The sequence below is a fragment of the Crinia signifera genome, chromosome 1, assembly GCF_055691185.1.
Source record: "Crinia signifera chromosome 1, ASM5569118v1, whole genome shotgun sequence".
Lineage (NCBI taxonomy): Eukaryota > Metazoa > Chordata > Amphibia > Anura > Myobatrachidae > Crinia > Crinia signifera.
Genome location: NC_139217.1, coordinates 269,061,712 through 269,075,118, shown reverse-complemented (window position 1 = coordinate 269,075,118; position 13,407 = coordinate 269,061,712). Strand labels below are relative to the sequence as shown.

Sequence of the window (13,407 nt, the reverse complement as noted above, 5' to 3'; positions counted from 1 at the left end):
ACGCGGTCTCATAAGAAAAACGTACCGTTTCTCTTCGTGGAACCCTTACTCTGCGACTGCAGCCAGAGTCCAGACACTCCTGTGCTGCCCGCACCTTCAATGACACCAGCGCAGGGTTGTCTAAAACCGGTACACTATGATTTAGCCGGTACAGACCATTTAAAAACGGTACTGTACCGACTAAATCGGTACAGTTGGAGGGTATGCTGTTGGTAGCTCTCGAGGGCTAGGGTTGGCTACCACTGCAATAAAGGACCTCACAAGTTAAGGAGGCGGAGCAATGAATCACCTAGTATAATAATATGTTTTGCAAATTAAGCTGAAAGTTGTCAGTACAGTCACACAGCGAGTCTGACAGCACAGTTACACGGTTCTAACTTAACAACAAAATGAATATTGCGTTGGTCCATGGTGGCTGTGCCACTACCAATAAAATGAATTGGTAACCCCATCGCCAAGGGGCCACGCCCGATAGCCATGCAATAACAGCCACGGGTGGGGGGGGGGGAGGGGGAGGGGGAGTGGGATGGGTTTCTTTGTCTTCGGTTCCCAAGCCTGTATGTGGGTCTCTTTGTCTTCGGTTCCCAAGCCTGTATGTGGGTCTCTTTGTCTTCGGTTCCCAAGCCTGTATGTGGGTCTCTTTGTCTTCGGTTCCCAAGCCTGTATGTGGGTCTCTTTGTCTTCGGTTCCCAAGCCTGTATGTGGGTCTCTTTGTCTTCGGTTCCCAAGCCTGTATGTGGGTCTCTTTGTCTTCGGTTCCCAAGCCTGTATGTGGGTCTCTTTGTCTTCGGTTCCCAAGCCTGTATGTGGGTCTCTTTGTCTTCGGTTCCCAAGCCTGTATGTGGGTCTCTTTGTCTTCGGTTCCCAAGCCTGTATGTGGGTCTCTTTGTCTTCGGTTCCCAAGCCTGTATGTGGGTCTCTTTGTCTTCGGTTCCCAAGCCTGTATGTGGGTCTCTTTGTCTAACTCGTGCTGCACCCACAACGTTTCAGAAATTTGGAGGCCCTTGACCTGGATGAGCCAGGGGGCACCTGCTCAGCTGGGCAATCAGCCACAGACAGGGGTGGGCATTTGGGAGCATTGACCGGGTCTGCCTGCTTGTCCTTGACCAGGTCTGCCGGCTTGGTCTTGAATTCGTTTGCCGGCTTGGTTTTGACCGGGTCTGCCGGCTTGGTTTTGACCGGGTCTGCCGGCTTGGTTTTGACCGGGTCTGCCGGCTTGGTTTTGACCGGGTCTGCCGGCTTGGTCTTTAATCTGTCTGCCGGCTTGGTTTTGACCGGGTCTGGTGGCATGATGTTGAATGGGCCTGCAGACTTGTACTTGAACGGGTCTGCCAGCCTTCTCATGCGTAGGTCTGCCAGCACGTACTCCCATGGGTCAGCCGGCATGTACTTGGATGGGTCTGCCAGCAGGGACTTGACTTTGTCTGCCACCAGGTACTTGACTGGGTTAGCCGGCCTGTACCTGGATTGTTCTGCCAGCCTGTACTTGAATATGTCTGCTGGCTTGGATTGTTCTGCCGGCTTGTGCTTGACCTTGTCCGGGTCTGCCGCCTTGGATCGTTCTTCCGGCTTGTGCTTGACCAGGTCTACCGGCTTGGCCTTGATCGCCGTTGCCGGCTTGGCCTTGACCGTGGTCGTCGGCTTAGCCTTGACTATGGTCGGGTAAGTGGCCTCTGGGTAGAGTGAGATCCGCTTAGATGTGTGCCTTCGCGCCGGATGATTATTTACCACAAGTGCATACGGAGGCCAGTGTGGTGTTGCTGATATTTGAGCAGTAGGCATGTCAGCTGTGACTACTTTGGACACTCTTGTGAAATGAATTTCCGCTGTGACTTCTCTAGACTGTGACTTATCTTCTTAAGAGGCTGCAGCAGAATGAGGACCAGCAGCTCTGAGCACTCTTATTTATAACCTCTGTTTGGGCATTGTGATGTCATAATAGTTGTGTTCTATGCATTGTGATGTAATAAAGTACTTTCTAGATGCCCAGACATGCCCAAGCCAGTTCAAAAGTTTGGAATCGCATAGATATTTCCTTATTTTATAAAGAAAAGCAATGTTTATTTTTAAAATAAAGATAACCTTAAATTAATCAGAAATACACTACACTGTTAATGTGGTAAATGCATAGTTGCCTTCTCTCCTAAATTTTACAGGAGACTCCCTGAAATAGCAGCAATCGCCCTCTCTCCCTGATTAGTCTAGCAATCTCCCTCATTTCACCTAGCCCACATTATGTAGCTGTTACATTTTCGGAAAAAAAGGATAGAAGGATAGATGAACAATCCCTGACACGTACTAGTGACTCTTCTTTAGCAAGTATAGTGGCTCTTACTAACTGCTTTGGGGATCATCTACATTTGGATATGTAATTTTAATAGTTTCCTCAGATGTAGTAAAACACACCCACGCTTCTAGGTGCCAAATTCACAATATCTTCAAATATGGAACTAGATACGCCCTTTTGGGTGGAGCATGACACACCCCCTCAATGGGCACTGTGCTACATTCTGCTACCAACCATAATCTCCCTGAAATTAGTTTTGAAAAGTAGGCAAGTATGGACTAGTAAATAACATAAGCATGCTGCTATCACCATGGTTATGAGCCGGCATTCATAGTCTAGGAGCTACTACTGTAATAAACGTGTTCATAGATGACAGAGCCGACAGATATGTGTCAGTACAACATATACTCCAAAACTCCCCATTACATAAACTGAGGAATATCTGCCTTGCTCTACGGTGCAGCAGCAGGCAGCACGCGGCTAGACATCGTCCCCTGTCCTACCGTCACACACTGATCACAGCGGCTGCGTGGTGTGTGTGCTGCTGCTGCAGCAGCAACGGAGGGGCTAGGTGACGGCGGGCACACGTGTCGAGGGCGAGTGTGTGCTGAGGGGGAGGATCCAGAGGGACCCGGGAGGAGCCGGGGACTCTGGGAAGGCGAAAGTGAAGTGATCCCATTCCGCAGCCGCTGCCTCAGTAGTGATGGGAAATCTAGTTCGTTTTGGTGACTAGTTCATTATGATCTAGTTCACCCAAAAGATTAGATCAGAAGATTAGTTCATCTAGTTCATTTAGTTCATTATTCCAGCACTGACTCAGAGACTGAGAGGAGTGCATGGATCTAGATGAACTAGACTAGATTATGACACACAGAGCAGGCATTGTAATACCAGCTCATTGTAGGAGTTTAGTCTTGTTAGAATGATCATATACTGTATGTTTAATAAATCAGATTATTTTAGAAAAGCAATAAATTATACAGCACACTTATAGTGACATGTTTATTGTTTAGCTCTGCAATATTAATCCCATTGTGGTGGTTATTTTACCTTCCATAATATGCAAGTAAAATACCCAAATTCAGAGTAATTTAAAAAGTCAATTTTTTTCTGCTTTTAAAATACAGTAATTAGAAAAAAACATGTCTCCTTGCCCCAATTTAGCTGACCTTAGAGAGAGATAAAGTAGAGACTTTGCAAAGTAACCAGTTGCTGATTGGTTGCTAGGGGCAACTGCTCCACTGTATGTATCATGAAGGTTCATACATATCCATCTCTGACTGTAATGTGGAGTAAACAGAGCTACTACAGTATACTGTATAACATGCAGCAGCCAGCACTGTGTCTGTGGCTGCATACACACAATACATGTGCCTGAGCACAGCAGTGCCACACATGGTAGCTCACAGGTACTGTACAGTCTCATTATGGCTGTATAGTCAGAGATTAGTTCAGGGATCTGTATGATCAGTGAACTAATTGAACTACTGAACTATTTGCAGGACTCATGAGTCATCAGGACAATGTAGTTCATTTGGATCCGCAGAGTCCAGACCATGTGTGAGCTCAGCACTGCCATCTTTGGCAGCTAACATGTACTGCCTCCTGTGTATTGCATGAGAGCTGATAACATGGCTGCTGCAGAAGCTCCTACACAGATCCCAGCAGAAGATTTAGCACAGCAGTATGCTCAGGACCCAGTACCAGAAGCAGCAGCAGTAAGTGTTTGGACATCTGAACTAATCATATAATGATAGTATCACATAAAGGTGAGCAGCATGAGCACACATTCTCACTCACAAACACACCACACATAGACTTTGGCTAGGCAGTGCATATTTATATTTTATTAGATTTGTATTTGCTGGGCTTTATTGTACTTTTAACTTTAGATTCAGAAAGTAAAGATCCAGTAAATGAGCCTTATGAAGCTGCTGGGCTCTGTCTGTCTGTGTTACACTGGGCTCTGTCTGTGTGTGTGTTACACTGGGCTTTGTCTGTCTGTGTTACACCTCCCACTTGCTTTACTTCCTGGTGAACTAAATGAACTAATCTTTGCCAGAGCAGTGATCTGAACGATTTAGTTCACTTTGAAGATTAGTTCATTTTGAACTAATCATTCACGAACTACCCATCACTATGCCTCAGTGATTGGAAACGAAACTGATAGGAAGCAAGCAGCCGTGTCACATACAGAGCCGCCTCACACCCGTAACCCGCCGCTGGTGCTGCTGCCCCAGTTTCTGTCCGGCGCCCTGTGTCCTGGAATGTCAGCTGGTGCTGCGTTCCCGCATTAGCCGCTACCCCCACACCCGCCCGGGGCGGGAGCAAACGGGAGTCAAACGCGTGACCTGCCTACGCCGGAGCCCCGGTACCCAGCTGGTGAGTGATAGGAGCACCGGCCCCCATACCTCCCAACATGACCCTCTCCAGGAGGGACACAATGCTCTGTTTCTGGACTTCCCGATAATGTATGATTGCCATCACCTGTGTGGTGAACACACCTTTCTTACCCATTAACCTGTTTATAACAGGTGATGGCAATCATACAATAAGAGTGAAGTCCAAAAACAGAGCATTGTGTCCCTCCTGGAATGGGTCATGTTGGGAGGTATGGGCCCCGCTACACCCAGACACACCTAGCTCTCATGTGTGTAACATACCCCCCCCCCCCTGCTCGTTTGTTTGTGTACATACACACATGCATAGCTCATAGGTGTATACTACCCTCACACACACACACGCCCACCTCCTGAGAGTTCACACATGTCCAGTGTCCACACACACACTATGATCAATAACCACTGTGATCACTATGATCTATAACCACAGTATGATCAATAATCACTGTGAGCATTTTAGTAAATACACGGTTCATATGTATAGGTCAGTGACTGATCTGAAAGTAAAAACTCCCCGCCATATGTTTTTTTGGGTGGGGATTGGAAGTATAGGGGGTATTCAATGTCCAACAGTTGGAATCCAATCTTCCGACTGTCGTAAACATTCCAACAGTGAGAACGACTGGACTGTGGAAAACGGCCACAAATTTGATAATCCATCATCCATTTTTGACCATGTAGATTTGTGACTTAAAAAAAATGGCTACATTGAATACCCCTTATAGTGTGCAAGCAAATAACATCTTCCTCTTGTGTAACAGACGTGTGTATATACAGTAATTATCTGCTTTAAGTGTGTACTCTCCAGGCCTTCATCACCTCCTGTTATTACAGTTGGGTGGGAATGCGCAGTTTCTACATAGTGCATAACAATTTAAAACCTAACCAGAATCAACTTTATTGGCCATGTGTGCTTGCGCACACTAGGAATTTATTTGGGATTACAGTGCAGCATCAAGCAGGGATGAGGGATGGCGGGGAGCATTACGTCCATTTATTAAGACATTACATGCGGGGAACGCATACCCGCCGAGCTGCACAGCACCTATGCAGCCATCAGCGGCACCACTGGTCGTTGCAGCAGAAAGGTAGGTAACAATATAAGCAGGGACAGTACAGTTAACACACAGGGAACATATATGCCGCCAAGCTGCACAGTGCCTAATGCAGGCATGTCCAAACTGTGGCCCTCCAGCTGTTGTGAAACTACACATCCCAGCATGCCTTGCCATAGTTTTAGCATTCCCTAATAGCAAAACTGTGGCAAGGCATGATGGGATGTGTAGTTTTACAACAGCTGGAGGGCCATAGTTTGGACATGCCTGGTCTAACGGAAGAGGTTTTGTTGAAATTTACTGCAGAATGCTCATTAGCGCTGCCGATTACAGATGCCTATTTATCAAGATTCTTTCATTACTTTACACCATGCTCAGTTGGTGTAAACTGTTTAAGCCTGTGGTGGTATAGTAGCAGGAGAGTGATCTTCCAATCTCTATTTTGCCGCCTCTGTTCTTCTCCAAATCTGGAAACGCTGGAGTCTTTTATACCCCTTTCACATTGGACCCGGTTATTGCTGTGTTGCTCATCAATGGGCTTGGGTCCAGGTACGGTGTAAAAAGCACCACAGCTTATAACCCGGGTCGGCCAACCTGGTAATTCGACCAGGGTTATATAAAGAGTTAAACCTGGGTCACCCTCTGAATAAGGGGTGAACCAGGTTTAATGTGAAAGTGCCAAATCCGGTTCGGCATCCTGGGTTTGACCCAGCTTTGCTATGTGAAAGGAGTATCAGAAATGTCAAAAACTCTTCCAGAATTCTGGGGAAGTACAATAACTTGCAAGGACAGTGGATATTGTTACCACTGCCCGTGCAAGTTACAATTAGTATGTAGAAGGGATCTATTTAAAGGGGTGCCGGACGCGATCCCGACAGTCATTTACCCGACGTCGGGATCCTGACTGTCAAAACTCTGACCTACTGGTGCCCGACAGCCACCGCTATTCTCCCACGTGGGGGTCCACGACCCCCAGAGAGGGAGAATAGAATAGGTGGCGAGTGTAGCGAGTCACCGTGCCCGCAGCGTGGCGAGCACAGCGTGCCCGCAGCGTGGCGAGCACAGCGAGCCCGCAAGGGGCTTTGTTGTGCTCACTATGCTGTCTGAGTACGGGAAGTCGGGATCCCGACGTCGGGCTAATGACTGTCGGTACCCTATACCACACCCATTCAGAGGTGTAAATTCATTCCAGTCTCCTGGAGGCAATGGAATTGCTTTGGAATTTGTTGCCCCCTCCTTCGAAAAAGGTGTGACAATGACTGGTGGGTCCTGGTCTGACTCACAAGATGCAGCGATCTCCAGTGTGAATGTGTCCCATCTCACAGTCCAATAGCAGTGGCGTGCACACTGTTTCTTGCTGCAGCGCAGGCAGAGAGGTACTAGGCAGGAGCCACCATGTCCTCTATTCGGGTGTGGTATAGCACACTGACAGTCATTAGCCCGAACTCGGGATCCCGACTTCCTGGACTCAGACAGCTACACTCCCCACCTATTCTATTCTCCCTCTATGGGGGTCGTGGTCCCCCACAAGGGAGAATAGCCGGTGGCCGTCGGGAACCCGAGTGTCAGGGTTTTAACAGTTTGGATTCCGATGTCGGTGTAATGATTTGGTTTGTCGACCACCCGGAATCCCTCTATTCCAGGTGTTAGCAGTGCTGGGACAGAGCTGATTAACTATGCACATTAACAGCAGTGGGTGTGCTGCAGAGCTGTGTTGGAAAATCAGCGGTCACACCTGGGTCCCAATGTGAACCTCACAAGTGCTGCTGTAAATGCAGGAGTCAATGTTACATCCGACTTTCAGTAAATTTATACTGGTCTCTAAAATCAGCTTCCCTTACATCTATGGATGCCCATCCCGGGTCATTTTTTCAATCCCGGGAATCGGGACTGAAAAATGCTCAGTCCCAGTATTCCCGGGATTTTGGGATTGGCATCCCTAAAAGAAAAACCCAAATTTACTTACTTGGGAGCAGGTAAAAGCAGTCAGTGGTGGTGTGACATGTGTGGGTGTATGCAGAGCGCCATAGCTACTAAAGTGGAGCTGGGAGCGGGCGTTGTCCACCCTAATTACGTCCCACCCTTTATCACACTCGCATAGGAAGTGATACGATAATAATCCTGACCTAGTGTGAAACAGTCAAGCTTTTGATTCAACCAATAGAGTATTGTGCAACTTCCTAAGAAGGTACCTGTATTAAGATTATATTCAAGCCAAAGTGATTGCAGTCATGGACAGCGGCAGTGCCGTCCATCAATTCTAGTGTAAGGGGGAACTGCTCATCACTTATAAACATACATGTGATCTTGTTTGTAATATATATCGTTTATGGTTCCCTGGGGATTGGCTGAATACAGCAGCATGCTTCACACACTCCTATGAAACTAGTCAATGAGGGTCCTGGGGATGGCTTATACCCCTTTTACACCAGAGGTTGGACCCGGGATATTGCCTCTCCAGTCAGGGGCAGGGCATGGTGTAAATGGGCTGAAAAAAAATAACACGGGTACTGTTCCCCGGGAATCTGACCCGGCAAATGTTCAGGGTCGGACACGGGGCTTATCCGGGGCTCAGGGTGGTGTAAATGGTCATTATCCGGGTTATTTGGCAGGGAGAAGGCCGCAAAAGAGCTGATTGGTGCTTCTGCGGCTCTGGCAGATAGTGTCATCTGCCGGAGACCTGCACATGGAGCAGCGCAGCAGCAGCAGAAGCAGCGTTACCACACTGTGTGCAGACTGTGCCCTACACTACAGCAACAGTCTGTGCTGGAAGCACTCTCCCCAGTGAGTTTACAGCCTCATCTGCAGGAACACACGCTGGCTGTCACACAGTGTGTCCCAGTGTGTTACAAGTTTGTATTCATACGCATCTTCATCTTTCTTTATGAGAATACATAACATCTATAAAGATTCCAATGTATGATGATTTTATGCATATTTTCAGCTTAATAAAGCAAAAAAACTTGAGGAGTGTCATGTTCCATTTGTTGTGACCTCATCAACAGGCCAAAAATCTATTTTTTAATGACAGCAGCAAGGAAAGGCAGGGCTGATCCGTTCTCAGTGTAAAAGGGCATTACCCGGGAATAACCTGGATTGAAGTGCAGTGTAAATGGGGTCTGAGGCAGGGCATGCCCTGGTAATTTCCCGGGTTCAATTTCCCGGGTCCTACCCGGCATTCTGGTGTAAAAGTGGTATTAGTGTGTTAAGCATGCTGATTCCTGGGTGCCACATGGAAATTTCACTAGCTCCTTTGAAATGTAAGATATATTTATTTTATATTTTGCAAGATAGTTTGGTTAAGGGAAACTTGGTGTGTTTACCCTGTGTGATAGTTTCTGCTTGAATCCTATATAGTAAAAGGCTAACACTGCTCCTTACCTCTATGGTAGGGATTCACCACTAGGTGGTGCCCAATGGAGCAAGTAAAAGTATTTCGGCAGGCGAGCTCAACCGCCGCTGCTAACATGACCATTATTTGTCAAGTCATTTTGATTGGCTTGTAACTAGTGGGATATAAAAGGGTATGTATATCTTCTGTGACATCAAGAATAATTATACATGTGTATGCTGTGACATCAAGAATAATTGTACATGTGTATGCTGTGATACGAACAGGCATACAGCTGTTCCTATCATACCTGGTCTCATCAGCATTTAGCTGATGGGATCAGGTATGACATCGGGATGTTATGTCTGCATGTTACTATTTTGACACGACAGGCAACCTAACTTACACACCCAAGAGGATATTGAACACCAAAGGAGAAACAAATACATATAGAATTCATTTATCAGCTTTTCACACTGATTATTGCAAGGATAGTGTTCCTTCTAGGAACTGTAAATGGGGGCAGCATAAGGGGGGGATCCAGCCGCTACCGTCAGTAAAGGGGACGGGTGTGGTATGGGACTCCGACAGTTGGGATCCTGACAGTCATTATCCTGACGTCGGGATCCTGACTGGCCGGAGTCAGACAGCATGGCGAGCGCAAAAAAGCCCCTTGCGGGCACGGTGGCTCGCTACGCGAGCCACCTATTCTATTCTCCCTCTATGGGGGTCGTGGACCCCCACTAGGGAAAATAGCGGGTGTCCGTCGGGCACCCGGCTGTCGGCATTTTGACAGTCGGGTAAATGGCTGTCGGGATCCCGACTGTCGGGAACCCGTCCGGCACCCAAGGGGACAGGCCGTCCGCCACCGACATGAAAGGGGGAGGGCCTGGCCCCGCCAAAGACACTGCGCTGCCAGTGAAGGCATAGTCTTCTATGGCGGCGCTGGGCTTCCCCGGGGACAGGCAGCATGCTCTTTTAGCAGGGCTCTGCTAGAGGGGCAGGGTGTATTTTGCCTGTTAAAAATCAGTGCCATGCTAAAACAGCCTAGTGGGAACACTAGAGATATTTAACAGTAAACCGTGTGAAAAATGTATAAGCCCATAACCACTAGAATAGAACATACATTTTCACCATACACTGAAAGTGGACAGTAAGTAGAGAATAAGGTGTTGAGTAAGATCTCTGCTGCTTTTGACATTGTTGACCACTCTCTTCTCATACAAACAGGTCTTTCCTGGTTTTCATCCTACCTATCTGATTGCTCTTTCAGTGTTGGCTTCAGTGTTCGCTTCTCTGATACCACCTCCTCTTCACTATCTCTGTCAGTTGGAGTACTGCAAGGCTCAGTTTTAGGTCCTCTGCTCTTCTCAATCTATACCTCCTCTCTTGGCAAACAAATCAGCTCTTTCAGATACCAGTATCACATGTCTCAATATCCTGTTACATGCATCTAAAAAACATCCACGATACGACCCTATCTTACACACAACACTGCTAAAACATGCTAATCCATGCACTCATTATCTCTCGCATTGATTATTGCAATAGTGTCCTCATTGTTCTTCCCAAGAATAAACTGTTGCCAATGCAATGTATTTTGAACGTTGCTGCGGGGCTAAGCTCTGCCAGTCCCTCCATTGGTTGCCCATATTCTACTGTATTCAATATAAAATACTTCTATTCACATATAAAGCTATTAACCAAACCACACCAGCCTATAGCTCTTCACTTATCTCAAAATATCTCCCAACTAGCTCACTCTGCTCTGCACAAGATCTGCGTCTCTCCTGCATGGATCACTAGCTCCCATTCACTGCTACAGGACTTTCATAAGTCTTCATGGAATGCCCTCCCATGCACAATAAGACTCTCATCAAGCCTCCAAACTTTCAAGCGTTCCCTGAAAACTCACCTCTTCAGTCAAGCCTATAATATTTAGGTACTACCCAAATAACCCTCAGAGGCACTTCTGTATTATATAGCTTTTCTTCTGGACTTGTAACTTGGTGGGACTGCTATGCTATTACTGGTGCCTGTCCTTGTGTTTCCCTCCTATGTCCCTATAGATTGTAAGCTTGAAGCAGGGCCCTCCTTACTCCACGTATTGTATGTCTGTTATACTCAGTTTCTTCTTTTAGTCTTGTCAACATTTGTAAAGCACAACTGAATCTGCTGCTATAAGAAACTGTAAATTAAATAGAAACCTACTGTAGATGCATGACGTTACTAGTTACCAGTACATTTTAGTAGTTTAGATTAGAGTACACAAGTTAGTCCATGTTAATAGGGACCTTTTAAATGGAATAATGTTAGTTGCGGGTCAGCAATTAACAAGTACCATTATTGTTTTCTCTGTTAATTGTCAGCGCTGCAGCTGTCCAATTTAAAATCTCCAGGACACCGACATCTTTACTTGGTGTGGATAGTAATTTCAGGCTGGTATATGATATAAGCTACAGGTCAAAAGCAAGGAGTATACTTACGATAATACCTTTTCTCCGGAATACTTCATTGCAGCCTTAACATTGGGTTTATCCCTCTCACTCTTCCAATTAGACAGGCAGATTTTCCCCTAGGATCTAGCTCCTCCTCCTTCCTCCCCTATATATCTCAGCACCTCCCTGTTAACAGTAGTCTTTGAATGTCTCCGTCCTGATCCTAGGGAAAAACACAACAGGGAGGGTAATTTTTTTATGGGCTGCCATAAAGTATTCCGGAGAAAAGGTATTATTGTAAGTATAATCCTTGCTTTCTCCTTTATACTTCATGGCAGCCTTAACATTGGGATGTACCAAAGCAGTAGGGGGGCTTATACTATACCTCAAGCCAATACTTGTCTCAGTATCTCACTCCCAAAATGAGACTTGGAAACATCCAGAGCATAATGTTTGGAGAAGGTGTGCAGGGAAGACCAAGTAGCCGCTTGGCATATTTCTTTAGCTGAAACCTTCTCTAGCCCACGAAACCGCCATTGTCCTAGTTGAGTGAGCCTTAATACCTTCTGGTACAACATGACCTACTTTCTTGTAGGTAAACAAAATTACCTCTTTAAGCCATCGTGAAATTGACTGTTTCGACGGAACAAATCCCTTCTTTGCTCCCTGAGGAATCACGAATAGGGCTTCTGCTCAGCTGTCCTTTTCAAAAATATCTTAATAGGTCTGACGACGTCCAGTGTACGCAAGTTTTCTTCTCTTTTCCTGAGGGGATTTGGATAAAAAGAAGGCAAAATGATCTCCAGATTTAAATGAAACGATGAAACCACTTTCAGAAAGGATGGCCTGGTCCTAAGCACCACTCTATCCGGAAAAATCTTTAAATATTGCTCATTTATACATAACGCCTGGAGTTCACCCACTCTTTTAGCTGAGGTGATGGCTATCAGAAAAATCACCTTCCAGGTTTGAAATTTTAAATTAACTCTGTCCAATGGCTCAAACGGAGCCACCATTAAACCATTCAAAACTAAATTAAGGTCCCACTGTGGAACCATAGACCTAATTCTTGGTCGAATCCTCTTAAAGGTGCATACACACGCACAGATTTTCTGTCTGATCTATCTGGTGAGAACAAAAACCTGGAAATGTATGGGAGCATAGGACAATCAAAAATTTCCACCCAAATGCAGGAAAACAGAAAAAAATATATGCTTTGATAGATTTTTTATATCAGAATGATTTAAACGATTTGTCTGACTGATCACTGTCTGTTTTCAAGTGTTTGGGAACATTTTTTTGATTGTCATATGCTCCCATACATTTCCAGGTTTTTGTTCCCACCAGATAGATCAGACAGAAAATCTGTACGTGTGTATGCACCTTAATAGCTTATGTTCTGCCAATTTCCTGTCCAACAAAGCACTTAATGCTGATATATGTACTTTGATCTTAGCAACAGCAAGTCCTTTGTTAAAACCATCACATAGAAACTGTAATATCTGGGATATGTTTGGATTAGGAAAAATTAATTTGTCTCTACCAATTTGCGAATATTCTCCATATTCTATAGTAGATGGCTGATGACACTTTCTTCCTTGCCTGAAGAAGGACTTATACTACTTCTGGAGACAAATTCTTGTCTCTTAACTGTTGCCTCTCAATTTCCAAGCTGCTAAACTCAGTTTGTGAGGGTCTTGGCATTTGACCGGACCCTGACTCAGGAGGTCCTGTGTCACTGGAAGAAACAGTGGATCTGCCACCGCCATGTCCTCCAACATAGGGAACCAAGCCCTTCTCGGCCAGTATGGTAACACGATTATGACTTGAGCTCCCTCTGTCCTGATCTTCCATAATACTCTGTGGATAAGCGAGAACGGTGGGAAGACGTAGG

At 45.9% G+C, this 13,407-nt stretch overlaps 1 long non-coding RNA gene across 1 annotated transcript in view; it reads left to right on the top strand.

Moving 5' to 3' along the window:
• The first annotated feature begins 4,433 nt into the window (after window positions 1–4,433).
• LOC146074983 (uncharacterized) overlaps window positions 4,434–13,407 on the top strand; it is a 28,716-nt gene continuing 19,742 nt past the window's right edge. The window contains exon 1 of the long non-coding RNA XR_014473490.1: window positions 4,434–4,669. This is a non-coding gene — a long non-coding RNA (uncharacterized LOC146074983). The remainder of the gene's footprint in view (window positions 4,670–13,407) is intronic.